Source organism: Ostrea edulis, chromosome 8 (assembly GCF_947568905.1).
Source record: "Ostrea edulis chromosome 8, xbOstEdul1.1, whole genome shotgun sequence".
Lineage (NCBI taxonomy): Eukaryota > Metazoa > Mollusca > Bivalvia > Ostreida > Ostreidae > Ostrea > Ostrea edulis.
The window spans coordinates 63,205,335-63,227,405 of NC_079171.1; positions in this window are offsets into that span (position 1 = coordinate 63,205,335).

Genomic DNA, 22,071 nt, shown 5'->3' on the forward strand with positions numbered 1-22,071 from the left:
CATATGTGTTTTCCAGACATCTCTTGTTTTCATGCGATAACCCAGGGAATATCTAAAAACATCTAAAAATACACGAGATGTTTGTAAAACATATAACCCACCCCCACCCCCATCTCCCCGGGTGCAAAATTGAAAAGGGTTATACACATGCATCATTTGATTGATAGTAGGTGTAGTATCACAAATTCAAGATACTGAGCACACAATATCTTCCTATGTCAGGAGTGTGTTGACCATGTGACCTAAAAATTAATAGGAGTCATCTTCTCCTTATGCTGCACCAGTCTACCACATTTAGTGTCAATCAAGCAAATAATTCTTAAAATATAGGAGACAATACATTGCTATATACAGTTTAACTCTTGACCTTTGACCATGTGACCTCAAAATCAATAAGGGTCGTTTCTCTCCTGAAGATGTATCAGTGTACCAAGTTTGATGTCTGTCAAGCAAAGGGTTCTCAATATATTGAGCAGATATTGTATTCTTATGTACAGTTTGACTCTTGACCTTTGACCATGTGACCTCAAAATCAATAGGGGTAAGTTAGTTCTTGTGATGTACAGTGTACCAAGTTTGCTGTCTGTCAAGCAAAGGGTTCTCAAGATATTGAGCAGACAGTGTCTTCCTATGTCCAGTTTGACCTTGACCATGTGACCTCAAAATCAATAGGGGTCATCCTCTCCTAAAAATGTAGCAGTAAACCAAGTTTGATATCTGTCAAGCAAAGGTTTCCCTAGATATTGATTTGTCAGTATATTTCTATGTCCAGTTTAACCTTTGACCTTTCAACATGTGACCTCAAAATCAATAGGGGTCATCTATTTTTTGGGATGTACTAGTGTACCAAGTTTGATGTCTTTCAAGCAAAGGATTCTCAAGATATTGAGCGGACAGTGTCTTCCTATGTCCAGAGTAGATTGACCCTTAACCTTTTGACCTGAGAACCAATAGGGGTCTTTTTCTACTTATAACCAACCCACCTATGAAATATCATTACGATTAAGTGTATGGTTCTCAAGATATTGAGCGGACAACATGTGTCTACCGACATACCGACCGACCGACAGGTGCAAAGCAATATGTCCCTATTCTTTGAAGGGGGGGGGCATAATAACTGGGCAAGAAAACTCAAAATTCCATTCAATTATTCCTAACATAGAGTAGATCCAAGTTTATGAAATTCATGATTTAGTAGGGTAGGGTGGGAATCAAGGTTAGAATAGATTTTCGTAACCCTTTGCTTGCCATTAAAAGGCGACTAAATGGGGCGGTCCTTTGGTTGAGTGGATGTATATAGTTTAACGTCCTTCTCGAGAACTTCTCATTGATATGGAGACGTCACCAATACTGATTAATTGTTTCCAATTTAGGCCTATGCTCGGCGCTTATGGCTTATGCCACTACATGTTTTAACGACTTAGGTCTGTCGCGGCCAGGTTTCGAACCCCGACCTACCGCATGAGGGACGAACGCTATACCTTTAGATCCGTCTTCAAAGAAAACGTAAATACCTAGGCCAAGGGTCACAGCACTGCAGAATCGGCATAATTCATACCAATACATTGTATAGAAGATAAGTAGATGGGTAAATAGATAGCGAAATGAAATAAATCATGGATTGCTCTATCACAATATGTTGTTTTATATTTAGGATTATAAAATTTATAAAGACAAATAGAATGACACTGAAACAAGGTTACTCACTCGCTTCCTATCTAAAAGTAAGTACTTCTTAAATCTACATACCTAATTATAAGTGTCACACATTTTGTTCGTATGGCAATACACTACACTATAAGTATGGGACTGCGTTTAAGATCGTAGCGGTTAGCCTATGGGCTAGATATGGTGGCTGATTTGTGCTATTTTACAATGTGTTGTCTTTCCTCTAGTTTGAGGCGAAAATAGCTAGTATTTTTTTGTTGTATTTTCGTTATTTCGGGACAAAAAGTCGCTAAATATTATTTTGTTGTATTTTCACTTCGAAATAACAAAACGACGATATAGTGTAAAATGACACAAATCATCCGCCATAGCAAGCCCCTAGGCTAGCTGCTACAATCTTGGACACATCCCAGTACTGCTTATAAATGTTACACACTGTGTTACTATGGTTAAACAACACACTACAGTACTTGTATATTTTACGTATACATTGTGTTACTATGGTTACACTAAATTAAACACGTTGTGAATTATCTCAGATTTGTTGAATCAGATGATTTAATGGAGTCTTATCACAAAAGCCACATCACAGAAATTGCTTATTAGCCACTTCTGTAATTTACACGGTGTGTATTACTGTAATTAACACCCTGTGTTTAGTTGTATTAAGCACACTGTTTGTATGTTTAATGAACACCGTGTTTATATCTGAAATTAACAAGGTGTTAAACTATGTAAGTAACAAGGTCTTTAGATCTATGAATAACGCCGTAAAGCTGCGTAATTAACACTGTGTTTATAGATATAGGATTTTCTTCACTTTAGCAGTGTTATACTCAGTCACAAAGAGGTTGTCTCTGATGTCCACACATAGACCGTATGGAGACTCTAAATGACAGTGAATGTAACGGAGGAATTGTCCGTCCTGATCTAGGATGTGGATACGGTGATTGTTAAAGTCTGCTGTCAGGATGTGACTCTGGCTGTCTGTAGTGATGCCGTATGGAATAAATGGTTGATTGGTATTAGAGGGATGACCAGTGCATCTAAATCGGAGTTTTCCTGACTGATTGACCACCACCACTGCACTAGATAACCAGTCCGCCACACAGATAACCAGGTTCTTGTTTTCACTGAGGTATTTAATGGGATAAGATGAATAGAGAGGACGACCCTGATCATCAAACTTAATGCTTTGTTTCTCTGTGGAGCCGGAGTAGCTCACGACTTTGGATTGTTTGTTATCATCACTGTCCATGGTAACCAGGAGATCATCAGATACATAGCGAGGATGCCACCCCTGTAGTGTGATCACGGTCTGTATCTGTTTATTCTTTATTAAGTTAACAGTTCCATCTCTATAGTCAGTATAAAAAAAGTGCACATAATCCTTCAGTTTATAAGGGATTTATAAAAGGTGAAACTATTTGCCATATTTATTTGTAAATTAGCCGACGAATATACCACTTTATCTTAGAATGTAAATTACTATCCGCTCTACGGAAAGAATTTCGGGGTCCTAGATATTGTCATGTACCAAATACACTGAAATGTAGAGAGTTCATGACAACAAGAAACCTTAAAACAGTTTTTAAAAAACCCCACTATGTATATCCATGAGTTAATCTGTTGTCCTTCCTAAAATGTATATATATTAAATTATATGCATTATGTCATCCACCTTTATTTTGTGCTAATGCACATACATGTGTATGTATCAGTTATATAATTGTACCCTTGGCAATGTTGTTTAAATACTAACTTATATATTTATGTACCTCTTGTACCATTGTATGAATGATTTGAGTGAATAAATTAATTGAATTGACTGAAGAAATTCTTAAATATTTCAAAACAAACCCTCTAAAGAGGGACTATAGTGATAATGAAATGAATGAAAACAGTACAAGTGGTACTTGATAACTACGATATCAGGTGTAAATTAAAGCAAAAAACCGGGTATGCACCTTGTTTTTATCACCAAATACAACCCATCAAGCAAAAGCTTTTAAATTACTGGCACATCCTCCAGAGAGACAAAGACGTTTTCTCTGCTTTACATTGTACCTATCGTGTGGTTCATACCAACGCAATAAAAATTTAAGGGATATGCTCACACCCTCATTTCAGAATAATCAAACTGCATGATAATTGTGAAGTGCAAATACAATTCTGATGAGGCGGATCTGCATGCAGCGAAAATTCAATCTATCGATCAATCCAATCAATTATATCAATTTCCACACCACCGAAACACTTAATTAGTGTAGAGTCAAGTGATTGTTGAGGTATGTGGCTGATGGGAGCCATGTATATTCTTACTAGATTTATGGGGGCTAGTGTTGAAGTAATTTTGGAGAAATCCTGTAATCCGATACACGAGGTCTGGGACCTTCCAACGAACATAGTAGATAAACGTGTAGTGAATGGATAAGTTGGCTGCTTTGTAATGTCATTAGATTTCTGTAAAACTCCATTGGTGATGATGAAATCGTAGTAAATCAAGAACCAGGAGCTTGTTAAGCTCTACTGACACACACGTTGTATTCTCAAAAAATGTTCTTAATTTCGTTTTTTATTTAATAATTTCATTTTTTTTTTATTTCGTTTTCGTTTTTTATTTAATATTTTCGTTTTTATTTATTAATTTAGTTTTTTTATTTAATAATTTCGTATTTTATATAATAATTTTGTCTTTATTTAATTTTGGTTTGCACTAATGGACGTCCGTACATGTGGTCTATTAATTATCGGGATAGCCAATTGTGATGTACTCATGATCATTTAAAAGTCAAACAAATCATTAAAAGATATCGTGAATATTATATCCTGATACAGAGCACCCTGAATTTATAGAAAATGATGTTAACTTTTTTTTAAATGCGTATGCCTTGTGGTGTTTATTTAAAACAATGTAAACACTATAGCAAGGAACCAAAATGAGCAAGTGCGCGTCCTACCAGCAAGTATTCTTACTGACCCGTGCTCTCTCTCTCTCTCTCTCTCTCTCTCTCTCTCTCTCTCTCGCTCTCTCTCTCTCTCTCTCTCTCTCTCTCTCTCTCTCTCTCTCTCTCTCTCTCTCATGCATGTGCATCATGTTTTACACGCCAATCAAATTAAGAAAAAGACGAAGTACTAAAACGTTGGACGTGTGCACTCAAAGGACACATCGCATGTTTCCAAAGTACATGTATACAAATTTATATGCATTTTGTCTTTTTATGCGTATAGTAAAAAATTCCAATAGTTTGTTGCCGAAATATTGCGATAATTAGCCACTATACAGATTCGAATCTAACCGCCGATTTCAAAAAGTCTCATTTTCAATTAATTAGGTATGCGCACGGTACAGTGACGTCATATACGACATTAATCCATCAACTGAGAGTGAAAATAGTGTTAAATAGTTTTTAAAACTCAGCTTTTAGGGGCCTAATTTATTCATCATCAACAATATTGATTTCACTGTTGACAAATTTCCCGAATGTTATATGTTTTAGCCACCAGAATTCATTTTTGAATTGTGATATGCGCACGTCGTTAGGAAAAAAGTGAGAGCACAGCGTTATACTGTGCATTAAAAAAAGAGATGAAAGCATTATAATTTAATTTACAGTTACGAAATACAATAGTTTATTATTCATAATTAAACAGCATCCACGTCTTTTGTCTTACACCCTCCTTCGAAAAATTCAAAAAGAAAAAGAAACTCAGTTTGAAAATTGTCTACTGACAGCTAGTACACCCTTAAACAGCACAAAACACCCTATTGCAATGCTATGTATAAGGGGTACATGTAAAGTAACAATTGCACATGGTATTTAATCGACTTCGGATATTTTGTGCTTCCCCCCCCCCCCCTTTCCAACTTTTAAAACGTTGTGTAAGTCAAACCGAAAGCCGACATCGAAGGGGAGGCGAATTTTATTTGTATGTGGTAACTTTCGCAGGGACCTAAGACACCATTTTTGATTGTCATAATTAAAAGAGTTCGGTTATACAATAGGTTTCGTTTCGGTATGTTTCGTTTCGGTAAATTTCGTTTCGTTTCGGTATATTTCGTTTCGATTTCGTTTCGCACTTTACGGGTACCCATTTATAAGCCGTTAACGCGATTTTTTTTATTGAAACAACAACTTTCACGAAGATCAAACGCTGTCATTTTGTATCGCCCCCGACTCTGTGATGTAGGTACTCCAAAAAGAACTTGCAGGATTAGAGATGGGACCAACATAATATTTTTCTTTTGCCCTACAAACATGAATTATTGAGTTTGACAACTTGTCTTGTTGTTCATGATTATGAAATGAGTGTCTATCTCATACGTTATGTTACGGATGAAAAATCCTGGCACTTCTATGGTAGACGATATAACTCCTCCCCATTTCAAGTGAATAACAAGCTTTAAAGGGGTTCAGAAATGAGATTGCCAGCTACGGAAGCCTATTTTGGGATTTATCAAAAATATATTTCTAATTTGAATTAACGAATTTCAGAATTCGTTGTTTCGATTTTAATTCGTTATTTAAGACATTAAAATTCGTCATAACGGATTAAATTCGTTATAACGAATTTGTAAACTTTTATAAATCTCAAAACTCCTATAAGGAATACAAAATTAACAGTTGGGCAAACACTTACTCCTGAATATACCTGAAGTGGGATCAGGTGCCTGACCTTGCGACACTTTCACCCAACTATGTTTTAGCTACTCGTTTTAACAAATTGAAATTGATTTGTTTCAATCAATCAAAATCCGATTTAATGAATTGAAAAATCTAAAATTTCAAATTATCTAAACTATTCTTACTAATTTCTGTAATTCCTTATCACAAATTATTTACTAATTTGATATCAACAATTTTATAAATCGTAACATCGAATTTGATATAACCATTTTTAAAATTCGTGTTTTCATATTTAATTTGTTATAACAAATTCAAAAAAATTTGCTATACCAAAGAACTAGAGCTACAAAGTGCTAACATTGGCCCTTTCGCCAAAATAAATGAGACTTTCACAGTTGATGCTCTAAGATTTATAGGTTATAGAACAATTTATTTTATAACAATATCTTTTCTAGTTTTCGTTTTACAGTCGTTTAAACTTTGTGTTGTTTATCAGCATGAAAACTATATAACGTCATGATGTTGACGTTATGAAAATCACAGCGTAATACACAAAAAAATGGACACATAGGTTAATATATATTTTGGGGGCTTATTCTGGTTGTAAATCACAACTGTTAAAATACTAGGAACTTGTATACAGTGAAACTTCTCCAAACCGGCCCATCAGAAAACCGGTTCTCCCTGAATATCGGCCGATTTTCAAAGTCCCGGCAGAAACCTTAACATTTCCTTACAAAGAAAGTTTCACAAAACCGGCCACTCCTGAAAACCGGACATCGGCCACTTTTTAAAGTACAATTGTTAACAAACATGTGTAATTTATCCTTATAATACCGGCCACTATTTGAAGACTAGAACATTTTGTCAAGAAGGGTGATTAAGACCGGCCAGGTGTGAAAGATTACTGACCTACTGGCCAGGTGGGAAATTATTGACCGGAGGTGTGAAAAACACCAGTGGCCTCTATAAGTTATGTGCTGTCCAGGTGTTAATTGGTGCTTGGCTAATCCATGTGACCCTTTCAAATTTCTGTACGAAATGTTATAAACAGATATGCACATATTGAATGAATACAATCAATACGCCATATTGTTGCACCATGGATATAAGCGGTAGTTAATAAACAACAAACCCATGACTGTCAATGATAATTTTTATTAGATAAATGATTTTTGGGGGGGTTTCCATAGACTTAAAATTCCTAAGAAACATCAAAATTAAAATTATATTCATGTATTTACTACTGTACTTTTCAAAAATGTCAAAACAAATTTGTTAACGATATAAGCAATGGACGTAAACAGAGTTTTTATAGGTAAGAAGAATTCCAATAATAGGCCTCTGTTTTCTTTATATATCCTGTTATAAATTTTTAGTTAAAATTAGATAATTGCAGCAAGACTATTTCTTGTAATAATTACCTGTAGGTACTAGCGAACTAGTTTAATCTCCACCGATAATTGATCATAGATCCCCATATCAAGGTGAGCAGTACCTACTCTGTGTATAAATTGCAGCAATCAAATGGCTATGTGTTTGTTTTGTTTATTAAAACATAAGCCGAAATTCTACATAAATGCTGCTAGTCTACAAATGTCTATACATATATCAAATGCAATTTTATTTAGACGGAATGTTTTCCATTATTTATGCATGCCAATGTAAAAATGTTTATTCATGATTAATTAGTTTTAGTGCTATAATTTGAAAATAAATATGTTAGTAAATTATTTTGTTTTATTTCCACTAGTGAAATAATAGTCCTTGAACACCATATTATATGGTTTGTGGTATGTCAATGAAATATCTAATAAAAATTGAGCTGAAATGTCTCTAAATGCTAAATTCTCGGTATACCGGCCACCCCTCTAAACCGGCCGTTTTTTCTGGTCCGACAGCTGGCCGGTTTAGAGAAGTTTCACTGTATTTTCTATCACGATGTTTAAATTTGTGGTGATATAATACCCCCAGACCCTCCCTACATAACACTTTACAGTTTTTTTCCCCACTGTATTGGACATAATTGAAAAATCGTGATCAAAAATTAAAATCCCATGCGGTAAAAGGACCACAGCAAATAGTATTGTTTTACCGTCTACCTCAAAGACGAGTTTATATTTTCAAGTTGCATATCTATTCGTATCAATTTCCATTAAAATTGACGATAAAAAGAGAGACGACTCTATAATGTTTGCTAAACTTGAGTAATTATACTAACTAATTGGGAAAATGGATTTTTTAAACACCCTCCTCGTAAACCTTTTTTTCTAATATATAAAACACGGTGGACCTTTGAAATTGTCGGCACCTCTGAAGTTTTAATTTTCGGAGCGAGGTAGATTTTAAGTCCACGGAGGATCTCCGTGGATATCACCGGAACATCCTTTGTGCCACCGTGCACCTCCGTGTGATAAAACAGAGAAATACATACTAAGCGAAATGTTATTAGTGGGTGATAAATAGCATGAATTATAGCAGCTTAAAGAAATGACAAATACAAGCATTGTGCGACTAATTTAAAAGAGTGACAGTGCACTACATGTCTGCAGTGTAGACACATTACAAAGTGTACGATTGAAATAAGAATGCGGACGATTTTTTGTTTATTCAGTGACTCACAAACTTATCCGTCTTCTGAATGAAAGTTATAAAACGAACATACTATCTTTTGGTCAGTTATAACACCCAAAAACGGAGGTAAAAATCTTCTTCGCTTTCCATGGGTTTTGGGTCCCTTGTGCTCTTCGTGGACTGAATACATTTTGCTAGCGAAGATGGAAACATTAATTTTAGAAATGCCTAGATTACCCGCTTGCATAAACATGTATTACGGTGGTAAAAAAAAAATCTAGTAAATCCAATGAAGACGTAGTAATATAGATTTTGTATTTATTTTATATTTGACTGAGAGGGCGTTAGATAGCTAGGCACGTAACATCGTTTAAGGGAAGGGGGGGGGGCAATCCTAATTCGCGCCAGCCGAACAATTTAACACGGAAAAAAGGGGAAATTAGATATATTAGAATGAAGGGAAATGGTTAATTAATAAGAAGAATATTGTACATTTTAAGATTTGATTAAACTTCCGTACCTGTATACAATTACTAATGCTCTCTCTCTCTCTCTCTCTCTCTCTCTCTCTCTCTCTCTCTCTCTCTCTCTCTCTGAAGAAAATATTTGCTTATATTGTATTAATATAACTTGGTATGAGAACACACCTCCTTGACAACCAAGACGACGCTATTTTTCCTTTTCCAATTTTACATTGGACAATAAAACACTGAATTAGATACGTTGATAGGCCTTCGAACTAGGCCTATGAAATCGAAAATCAACGGAATTAAACGTGCACCATAACACTGCATTGTCTGACACCCCCCCAAAAACAAAAAAAACAAAAAAACAAAACAAAGCAAAAAAACAACGCACAGTCTTTGTTAATGTTTACAAGTAAAGTTACATAAAAATAAAGAAAACAACAACAAACTTTTGACAAGTACAACGATATCATACGTGAAATAAAAAAAAGGTATGTCAAGTATTTGCAAAATTGCTTTTTCATTTAGGGGTTACTTGATCCGCCTATCAAGCATAAAATGAGTCATGAAAGTCTTACAACAGATCACGTCATGTCTCATCGATAACATGTGAATCGCTATATATCTATGAATTGCTTACATAATTTACTGTGTCGGATTTAACTGGCGACAATGGTGCATATTGTAGTTTAGATCTTTTATTTTGAATTCCCTTTATTTTTCTTGACCAGGCCATGCTAATATTCAGCCCGAAACTTGGATGTACTGTAAATCAAAGAAGGACTTGCTCCTGTTTAAAAAAAATGTAAACAATGTACGTAAAGTTAGTTCGATGTTAACAGTTTAAACTGCGTAGTAACAATTTTGTAAGATAGATAAAGCAAAAATTATTCGATACGATTTCGGTACCATACAAGAATACTAGCGTGAAGCCTGAATATTTTCCGATATCCCAAAGTGAAAGAAGACCCCATGTACCAGTCATATTCAGTTTCGGTAATTATGTTTTCGTTTAATGATAATGTTTACGATAATAATGTAAAACTACCAAAATTGTACACAGTTTTTTAAGCATCGATGCAATGAAGATGCTATGTGAACGACTTTAAAAGATGAAAACAACTAGGTATTGAAAATGAACATATATAGTAAAAGAGCAAAACAAGCTGCATCCGAAAACTATTATTTGGTGAGGGAGCTTCCCTTGCTTTAAAAATAAACACCGAACTAAATTGACATGCATGACACGAACTAAAAAAATCGTAGCTTGTTTCTCCATAAAATACCTAAATCAGCCATATTATCTGTAAAATTCAAGTTTACCACCATCAGTGCATTTATAACCGTAATATTTTTTAACAATCCAGAATATCGTTTTTTGAAAAATAAAAATATTGCTCTAAAATATTTTTGCATTTATGGGCAATTGAAAAGGTGTGGCCTATATTATAAAAATACTTTAAATATATAGGGCGAGATGAAACCAGTATGGCAAAAAACGTTACAAATTAACCAGTTGTTGGTGAAAAATGACAAAAATTCGGTACCATATCCGGTTCTAGTATGTATACAGCTTAAGTTGTGCTCCTATTTTAAAAATCTAACATGTTTTTTAAACTCCGGATATCTGATACATATTTATAGCACCAATACTCCTATTCAACATTTACTTTCATTTTTATATATTTCAAGGGCCATGTTTTGGGTTTTGTGAATCGGGTTCTTTAATCCATTAAAACGAATTTAAAAAATTGAAATAACAAATTAAATTTATAGTAACGAATTCTGGAAACCGTTATTTGAAATTCAAAAATACTTTTTTGATGGGTACTAAATGGGCTCCCGTAGTCAACACTGTCTTCTTTTTTTTTAATCTTTTTTTGTTGTTGATTTTCTAAATATTGAGGGGGAAATGGGGAATAGATGAGTTGCGTTTTCATGTTCCCTGCTAGGCGGCAATACTTCATTTTCCTTCGCTTTTATTTTCAATCGGTTCAGTGCACTTTGCAAAAGAAATACAAATATGGTTTTAATAATGATTTTATTTGAGTTCAAAAATGATTTAAGCAAAAGAAATGCAGGAATATTGGGTCGGAAAAAAGAACTTAGATATATACTCAAAACCGCATAGATATGTTACATTCAAGTATTATCTTTACGTGAAAAAAATTACGCACCAAAACATGGAAAAATGTGTGCTGTATTTTTTTCCTACATACGATAGAGCTTGACCCACATTTCTATATCACTGTCTAATAACGACTGTCTACAATGACTGTTTACACTGATTGTCTACACTAACTGTCTATACTAACTGTCTACGCTGACTCTCTACACTTACTGTCTACACTAACTGTCTACACTAACTGTCTACACTGACTGTCTACACTGACTGTCTACACTAACTGTCTACACTGTCTACACTGACTGTCTACATTGTCTACAATAAATGTCTATACTAACTGTCTACACTAACTGTCTACACTGTCTACATTAACTGTCTACACTAACCGTCTACACTAACTATCTACACTAACTGTCTACACTAACTGTCTACATTAATTGTCTACACTGTCTACACTAATTGTTTACACTAACTGTATACACTAACTGTCTATACTGACTGTCTACACTAACTGTCTACACTGTCTACACTAACTGTCTACACTAACTGTCTACACTGTCTACACTGACTGTCTACACTAACTGTCTATACTAACTGTCTACACTGACTGTTACACTAACTGTCTATAATATCTGTCTACACTGACTGTCTACACTAACTGTCTACACTGGCTGTCTAGATTAACTATCTACACTAACTGTCTACACTGATTGTCTACACTAACTGTCTACACTAACTGTCTACACTGACTGTGTATATTAATTGTCTACATTGACTGTCTACACTAACTGTCTACACAAACTGTCTAAACTGACTATCTACACTAACTGTCTACAATGACAGTTATTGACACTAACGATGAAGTTTTAGAGCTATTATAGGGGAAAACAGTGTGCCAAAAAAGTGGAGTCAAATTCGTCTAAGGATAAGAGCTATGCGTGAGGGAGATAATCCTTAATTTTGAAATGAATTTCTAAATTTAATCCTACATCTGGTTGTTCTTGATTTGGGTATTTCAACTGTATCTGTGTATCTAAAGCTATATGATTGGGTTTTATTACAACTAAATCTTGTAGGCAAACTAGGCTGATATTGTGAATGATTTAAATTTTTCCAGAGCTAATGTTCGGATTTTCCTGTTGTTTTTTTAATTATGGCAATTGATTGATTTAGTAAATTTGCATACGTTCTATTGTAATCATCATAAATAAATCTTAAGGTAGTGATTGCATGGGTCATTGAAAATTAATGAATCTGATTTTTTTTTATTTTTACATATTTTGTAGTTGACAGTATCTGCAATTCATTATGAAAGTATCATATATGGTTATCACGGAAATTGTGACGCTACGGTTGTCATAGTAACCCCTCTTGTTGACTTTCCGTAATAAATGGTACATGTATTTGAGGTGATGTTTAAAAATGATACAAAAGGGGTAAGGGATACAAATTTTATATCAAATTGAAGTTAAAGCCTTAAATGATATATAATTTGTATTAATATGTCCATTTATTTTGATATGAAGTAGAAGCAGGGCTGCTTATGAGCAATTTCGCAAGTTTTAGAAGGCAATTATGCACCAAAGCAGACATAATTTCACCCCTGAGGAATAAATGACCAATAATTATTTTTTTTTACTTTTAAATATCTTTTAACATATGTTAGGAGGAATTTTTCCTGAAAGTATCAATATTGGTTTTCAGGTTTACTATGGCACTATGATCGCTATAGTTACCCACTCCCCCTCCTTACATAAATGCTGCAGGTGATAATTACAATAGATATGCATCTTACATGCATTTATTTCAACTCATATTAAAACTATGAAAATGTTTTGATGTTTATTATTGAATTTATTCTACATAGAATGATAGTAATGTTGCTTTGGAGATGTTTTTATTACTTTCTATTTGAAATTACTTGTATATTCATGCTCTGTAAGCGTATGTTAAAAACGTGGGAAATATAACACAGCCGATGTAGCTGTGCATTGTGACGTCGTATTACATATACCTACGACTTTTTGTTTTTCTTTTTTCAAACCAGGCGATTATGAAAAACAACAAAACTTTCATTTTTTTTAAATTATAAGAAATAACTGAAGTAATTGAGCAAATCATATTAACAGCAAGTGCTGTTTTCGAAATTCACACTTTTTGATTTCTTTTAACATCCACGTTAATTACATAGTAGATTTCCTCGATTCCCCGACTCGGAGCCTCTTAGCTGACGATCTCAAAGTGGAGGATGGGAATATTTGTAGCAAAATAAAGTGTTTTAAATCTATGTAAATGATTAATATTATCGATATTTTTTGCTCAAAATGACGCGTTTACATAACCCATACGTGATTCCTTGGCCTAACAGTTTCCCTTGGATATTACACCCAGCATTTTAGATTTATGTGCACAAACACCATATTCATGTTATGAAATTTATAGCATAATATATCATAATTTTAATAGGCCTAGTGGTTTGTGAATTAAATTTGCGTTTTGTAAGACTGAAAATTAACCGGGGAGCACGGTGGGGGGGGGGGGTATCTCAATCATGGAGACGTAAACTATGACTATTATTTATAAGATAGGCCTAATTCAATAATCAAAACACAAGGGATTTTTCATTTGTATTTTATTTTACTTGTATATTTCTAAACACATTTTCACTTATTCTGTGTCTGGTTATATCTGACAAGTCTTTGTTTCCATTGTCTTTCATTATTACTGATGCTTAGCGTTTGACGTATTCCAGAAACGGGAACGAAAATAGTTTTTTTTTTTAGATAATACATGAATTAAACCACGTGATGCCATGCAGTCACTACCTTAAAGCTCTTCCTGTATATTTTCAATTTTGCAGGTGTTTGTTCAGTGCAGAAGTGTCATGTCAATGGACAATAACTAAAATTGGACGTAATAAAAGCATGATATATTGTTAATTTCCCTAATTTGCTAAAATATTTGCCTATCCGTTTAACAACATTTAATTGCCTTGCTGCCTTTTTATACGCCCGTCTTTAGATACAGCGTACTTATGGTACAGCGATGTCCGTACGTCCGTCCGTCCGTCCGTCCGTCTGTCCATCCGTCCGTCCGTCCGTTCGGGGTTTTCTCTTTGTAATTTCATTTCCCTTTCACATATGCTGAAACTTGCTGTGTAGCTTCTTTGTGGGTCACTCTAGATGATACTGCAATTTTGATCCATTTCGACCTTTTTACCAGGAGTTTTGCCCCTTTATTTGGAAATAATTATTATATGGAGGGTACAGAATTTATTTATCCTCCCTACTCCTCCCACAGTTTTCAAGTGAGAGCCTTCTTATTATGCCCCCTTCAAAGAAGAGGGGCATATTGGTTTGCACCTGTCGGTCGGTCGGTCGGTCGGTCAGTTGGTCGGTCGGTCGGTCGGTAGACCACATGTTGTCCGCTCAATATCTTGAGAACCATTCACTTGATGATAATGATATTTGTTGTTTGTTTGATATTCGTAGGATTGGTTAACTATATATCGTTAACCGATTGGTGGCTGTATTATCTGCCATAATACTATCCATCTCATTGTGATCCAGCCCCACCCTTCAACACCTCCCAAATGCACCAACATAGTGAAGTTGAAGTGTGTTGTAGTAACATTCCATATGCTCCGTATGGGACGTATGGGTTGTCCAGTGGTTTAAAAATAAATAAATAAGAACCATCGTGTACCAACACGTCTGATGACTGCGGTACTGTCTTTTGATGGCCGGACACATACATGTGATGGTCGTGTGTCATAAATCATAATGAAATAAAGAAGTAACATATTTGTAAAAACTAAATAAAAAGTAAAAATTAATGAAATAAATTATATTTTTATTTATATAATAATTCTAATAATAATTTTATTTAATTTGTTCAATAAATTAAAAGAAAAAACTACAATAAGTAAATTAAAATTAAATAATTAAAATATTTTTTTTTTATAATAAATCATATTTTTATTTATATATAATTATAATAATTTTAATAATGATTTTTATTTAATTTATTCCTTAAGTATATTAAAATAAAAAAAAAATATAATAAGTAAATATAAAATAAGTAATATGAAATTAGATATTTAAAATATTTGTTATTTATTTGGATTCTAATAGAAGGTAATAATTAATAATCGCACGAGTGTCCGTCCTTCCTCCAATTTAAGATACCCTGAAATAAATATACCATAACTATTACATAATTATTAATATTAGTAACAGGTGATAGTAATAGGGATGTAGGTATGTATATACATGTGAAATAACTAAAATATATACAGAAAAGAATTAGGGTAGGGTCGCCAAAGAAAATTTTGATAATAGAGTGCCACTAGTTATTACTTTGTTATTCATAAATTATAAAATTATGTCAGACAACAATTTTGAGATCGTCATCAGGCAAGAATTTTGATGTCGTCGTCAGGTGCTACACCTCAGACCCTGTACCATGTTTCCGTAACTGGATCCAGCTCGTAGCACGACATGGCTACATAATTCTTATTCGATAGTATGTAGTATGTGTATAAAACTGAAGATGTATAATGTAATAAGTGGTGAGTTAGTACTTATGATAAAATTGTATGACAGATAAAATATCAACCATAAGAAGTGGTATACTTAATTACATAACATATAGATTTAATTAAATAATGAAAATACAGAATAGATGCAAAATCACAAATCGCATACATCCAACAAGCTTACATATATTAAATATAATAGTATGCAGCAGGCCTGCATACATACAAACTGCGACATTGCATCTAAATGTTCGTCATGAAAAGAAGTTTACAAAATACATACGTATAATAACATACCTGAATTTTCTATATATTTGCATATACATATACGTATAATATACCGGGATTTGATGTATAGCTGCATCTATATTTTAACTACATGTTTATATAAGCTAAAACGATAAAAACGCAAATTTTATATTCCTAATACTAATATGCTACGATACTTATATATGTAATTGTTTACATACTAATAAACATATAGTTATAGACGATAGAAAACCCGTATATGCTTAGATGTTTATATAAGTATAACACATGTAGTTGTTTCTATATTAGTAAACATATAAAAAAATTAATGTTAGAATATTGATGCTTAGTGGTTTTCACACTTATAAACATACGAAACTGTTTACATATTTGTAAACATGCATGCTAAAACCTTAGTTATGCATATAAGTATTTTTTTTTACTCACCAACGGGAAGGAAACTTACGAATGATATTGGAAGCTACAAATCATGCAAATTAAAGATGGCGAATGAATAGATTAGTTACGTGGCAGCCGCTATGAAGACGCTCATACAACGTAATTTGTAACGTAATTTGTGACATTGTGACTTTTCATCCACTGAAACCGCTCATACAACGTAATTTGAGATATTGTGACGTTTCACCCGCTGAAACCATGGTACGGTGGCTTATTATATAAATAATATGCAAAGCAGAAGGTTTAGTTAATAAATGCATTGAATACTGAATAAGCATAAATTATCAATGGAATTACATGTATAAGGACACGTAAAAAATTAAAATTTTAATAGTAAAGTAATTTGACATAATGATATTTAGATTGGGAACAAACCATTTTTATTATTTAATTAAATAATAATTTTAAGATGTAAATTATATGTATAAATTACAGTAACCCAACTCGTTTAAAACTACTGTCAATAGTCTAGAGTAACTGTCGCTATTCGATGGATCACCTTGGAAGTAATGCTTTGTTTGTTTGATATTCGTAGGATTGGTTAACTATATATCGTTAACCGATTGGTGACTGTATTATCTGCCATAATACAATCCATCTCATTGCGATCCAGCCTCACCCTCCAACACCTCCCAAATGCACCAACATAGTGAAGTTGAAGTGTGTTGTAGTAACATTCCATATACTCCGGTAGGTCGTCCGTCCGTCTGTCCATTCGGAGTTTTCTCTTTATAATTTAATTTCCCTTTCACATATCATGCAGAAACTTGCTTTGTAGCTTCTTTGTGGGTCACTCTAGATCATACTGCAATTTGGTCCATTTCGACTTTTTTACCAGGAGTTTTGCCCCTTTATTTGGAATTAATTATTATATGGAGGGTACAGAATTTGTCCGCCCTACTCCTCCCACAGTTTTCAAGTGAGAGCCTTCTTATTATGCCCCCTTCAAAGAAGAGGGGCATATTGGTTTGCACCTGTCGGTCGGTCACTCGGTCGGTCAGTTGGTCGGTCGGTCGGTAGACCACATGTTGTCCGCTCAATATCTTGAGAACCATTCACTTGATGATAATGATATTTCATATGTAGGTTGATTATGAGAAGAAGATGACCCCTATTGTCTTTCAGGTCAAAAGGTCAAAGGTCAAGGGTCAATCTACTCTGGGTATAGGAATATAATGTCCGCTAAAAATCTTGAGAATCTTTTTTTTGAAAAACATCAAACTTAGCACACTGGTACATCCTAAGGAGTAGATGACCTCTCATGATTTTCAGGTAATATGGTCAAAAGTCAAGGGTCAAACTGGGCATAGAAATATACTGACTATTCAATGTCTAGAAAAGCCTATGCTTGACAGACATTAAACTTGGTACACCAGTACATCTTCAGAAGAAGAAGACCGCTATTGATTTTGAAGTCACATGGTCAAAGGTCAAGGTTCAAACTGGACATAGGAATATACCGCCCGTTCAATATCTTGAGAACCCTATGCTTGACAGACATCAAACTTAGTACACTGGTAAAACTTCAGGAGAAAATTACCCCTATTGGTTTTGAGGTCACATGTTTAAAGGTCAAGGGTCAACCTGGACATTGGAATATACTGTCCGCTCAATATCTTGAGAACCCTTTGCTTGACAGACATCAAACTTGGTACAGTGGTACGTCTTTAGGAGAAGATGATCCCTATTCATTTTGAGGTCACATGATAAAAGGTCAATGGTCAACCTGGACATTGTGATATACTGTCCGCTCAATATATTGAGAACCCTTTGCTTGACAGACATCAAACTTAGTACAGTGGTGTATATTCAGGAGGAGATGACTCCTATTGATTTTGAGGTCACATATTCCTAAGGGTTGTTTTAAATTGTTTCATATGTTATTAGGGTAATCATATCATATCGCTATATATTAATAATAATATTTATGCATTTTAATTCTGACACTATGAATAGTTTATTCACATGTATGTGCACATCAATTTTATATTATTTTTTCTTTCACATTAGTAAAGCGCTTTAGAGACTAATGTTGATAGGGCGCTATATAAATCTTTCAATTACATTTACAATTAATAAAGTTGAATGATGTCCAAAACCTGATCGAAAAGGTGCCAAAAAAGGATTGAAGACATTATCAAAAAATGGTGTCAACTGACTTTCATTGCTCTTTCAACGATTTTAGAGATTGCAGGAAGGACACTCACGGGTCTATAATTGCCTTTCTCTTATGAACTATTATTCTTGTGTATTGGGGTCACTTGTGCTGTTTTAAGCTTATTTGGAAATGTTGATGTTGATAGTGAGACGTTGATTAATTAACAAAGGTTTGCAAAAGTTTCGGAGAAATTCCATCTATATGAGTTGGCCTTCTAACGTTTATTTTTTTATCACTCTTTATTACAAAGTCTTCATTTAAAGCCGAAAAGGAAAAGGAGCTTTGTGGTGTTATTTCTATGGATATTTGCTTTCATCTGGCTGTTCTGCATCCCCTATATTTTTAGCAAAGTTTATGAAAATATCATTTAAAATTTCACATATTTCTTCCTGACAATTTGCAAGTGTGTTATTTCCTGAGAAAATTAAGTCTTTCTGTGTGGCACATCCCTTGCTGGTTAGAAAAGACTTTACAATTGGCCAAAAGTATTTTGATTTTGAGCCTCCTGCACATCTTTTAATCAAGTATTGATTTTTAAAATTGTTTTTAATTTGGTTACAGTTTCTTTGTTTTCTGTACTTTTCCAAACTTTGAAAAGAAGTTACTGACTGGTATTTGTTGCATAACATTTCCCCCCTTTATATTGCCTTCCTGAGTTCCTTATTCATATATGGGACTTGTTTTGTATGGGGTTTTCTTTAGTTTAAGGGGGCGTGCTTGTTTGTAACGTCTAAAAAAAAAACATTCATTAAAGTTGTTGTAGGACTCATTTACATCTTTGCTGTCACAAAGTGAATATACTTTGTTTTCTAGATCATCAGCAATCTTTGAGACTCTAAGATGTTTATGTTAGCCTGAACAGATATAAAATTGTAGCAAAATTACATGCTTTGCCAGCGTGGCAATTATCATTGGTGATGATGACATCTAACAGGGATGATTACCAATATTGGTAAAACATGTTGCCTTTTTCACCATTTTTTTTATATTTCTGTAATAAAAAACTACTTACTGATTTCTGTTGTAAGTTCAATATGATTGAGGTAAAGCTTCATATCTTCAACATCTAGATTAAAGCTGGTCAGATATGGAGGGTAAAGTAGCAAATACAGGATTAGTTTCCCAATATATCCTCTCTATAAATCCTGCATGTAGAGGTCATAACCTCTCTCTGAGGAAAAGGTTAACTTCAGCAGTAAGCTACCCTGCGACATTTCTAATTCAGCACCATATATTTTCTTTAACCTCAAATTAAAGCGAATTAAGAAATCTTGCTAAAATTTGTATTTTGTTGTATTTAAATTTAGCATATTCTTTTATTTTCTGTACTAATTCTTTACGAAATTGCAAAAACCCTAATGTTGATATATCTTCCTTGCTCTCGTGTATGAATTCCTCTACTGATTCATACAATAACTCTATTTCTGAGTCCGAGGTCGTTTCAGTGATGATATTCTTCATGTCATTCAGAATGGCAATGCTTGTGTCATTAAATGATTCGACGTACTTTTTCTTTCGTGACTTTCTGGCTTCAATCCTTACAGTTTCCTTTACACAGAGAGCTACAATAAAACACAAATACTACAGTCAGCTACAACACAGTGTTACTTCTACACAGAGAGCTACAATAAAACACAAATACTACAATCAGCTACAAAGTGTTACTTCTACACGGTGAGCTACAATAAAACACAAATACTACAATCAGCTACAACATTATGCTACTTCTACACAGAGACCTACAATAAAACACAGATACTGCAGTCAGCTACAACAATGTGTTACTTCTACACAGAGAGCTACAATAAAACACAAATACTACAGTCAGCTACAACAAAGTGTTACTTCTACACAGATAGCTACAATAAAACACAAATACTACAGTCAGCTACAACAAAATGTAACTTCTACACAGAGAGCTACAATAAAACACAAATACTACAATCAGCTACAACACAGTGTTACTTCTACACAGAGAGCTACAATAAAACACAAATACTTCAATCAGCTACAACAAAGTGTTACTTCTAAACAGGGAGCTACAATAAAACACAGATACTACAATCAGCTACAACAAAGTGTTACTTCTACACAGAGAGCTACAATAAAACACATATACTGCACTCTGCTACAACAACGTGTTACTTCTACACAGAGAGCTACACTAAAACACAGATATTACAATCAGCTACAACAAAGTGTTACTTCTACACAGAGAACTACAATAAAACACAGATACTACAATCAGTTACAATAAACGGTTACTTCTACACAGAGAACTACAATAAAAACACAAATACTATAATCAGCTACAACACGGTATTACTTTTACACAGAGAGCTACAATAAAACACAAATACTACAATCAGCTACAATAAACGGTTACTTGTACACAGAGAGGTACAATAAAACACAAATACTACAATCAGCATCAACAAAGTGTTACTTCAACAAAGAGAGCTACCTTAAAACACAAATACTACAATCAGCTACAACAAAGTGCTACTTCTACACAGAGAGCTACGATAAAACACAAATACTACAATCACCTACAACACAGTGTTACTTTTACACAGAGAGCTACAATAAGACACAAATACTACAATCAGCTACAACACGGTGTTTCTTCTACACAGAGAGCTATAATAAAACACAGATACTACAATCAACTACAACAAAGTGTTACTTCTACACAGAGAGCTACGATAAAACACAAATACTACAATCAGCTACAACAAAGTGTTACTTCTACACAGATAGCTACAATAAAACACAAATACTACAATCAACTACAACACAGTGTTACTTCTACACAGAGAGCTACAATAAAACACAAATACTACAATCAGCTACAACAAAGTGTTACTTCTACACAGAGAGTTACGATAAAACACAAATACTACAATCAGCTACAACACGGTTTTACTTCTACACAGAGAGCTACAATAAAACTCAAATACTGTAGTCAGCTACAACAAAATGTTACTTCTACACAGAGAGCTACAATAAAACACAGATACTGCAGTCAGCTACAACAAAGTGTTACTTCTAAACAGGGAGCTACAATAAAACACAGATACTACAATCAGTTACAATAAACGGTTACTTCTACACAGAGAACTACAATAAAAACACAAATACTACAATCAGCTACAACAAAGTGTTACTTCTACACAGAGAGTTACGATAAAACACAAATACTACAA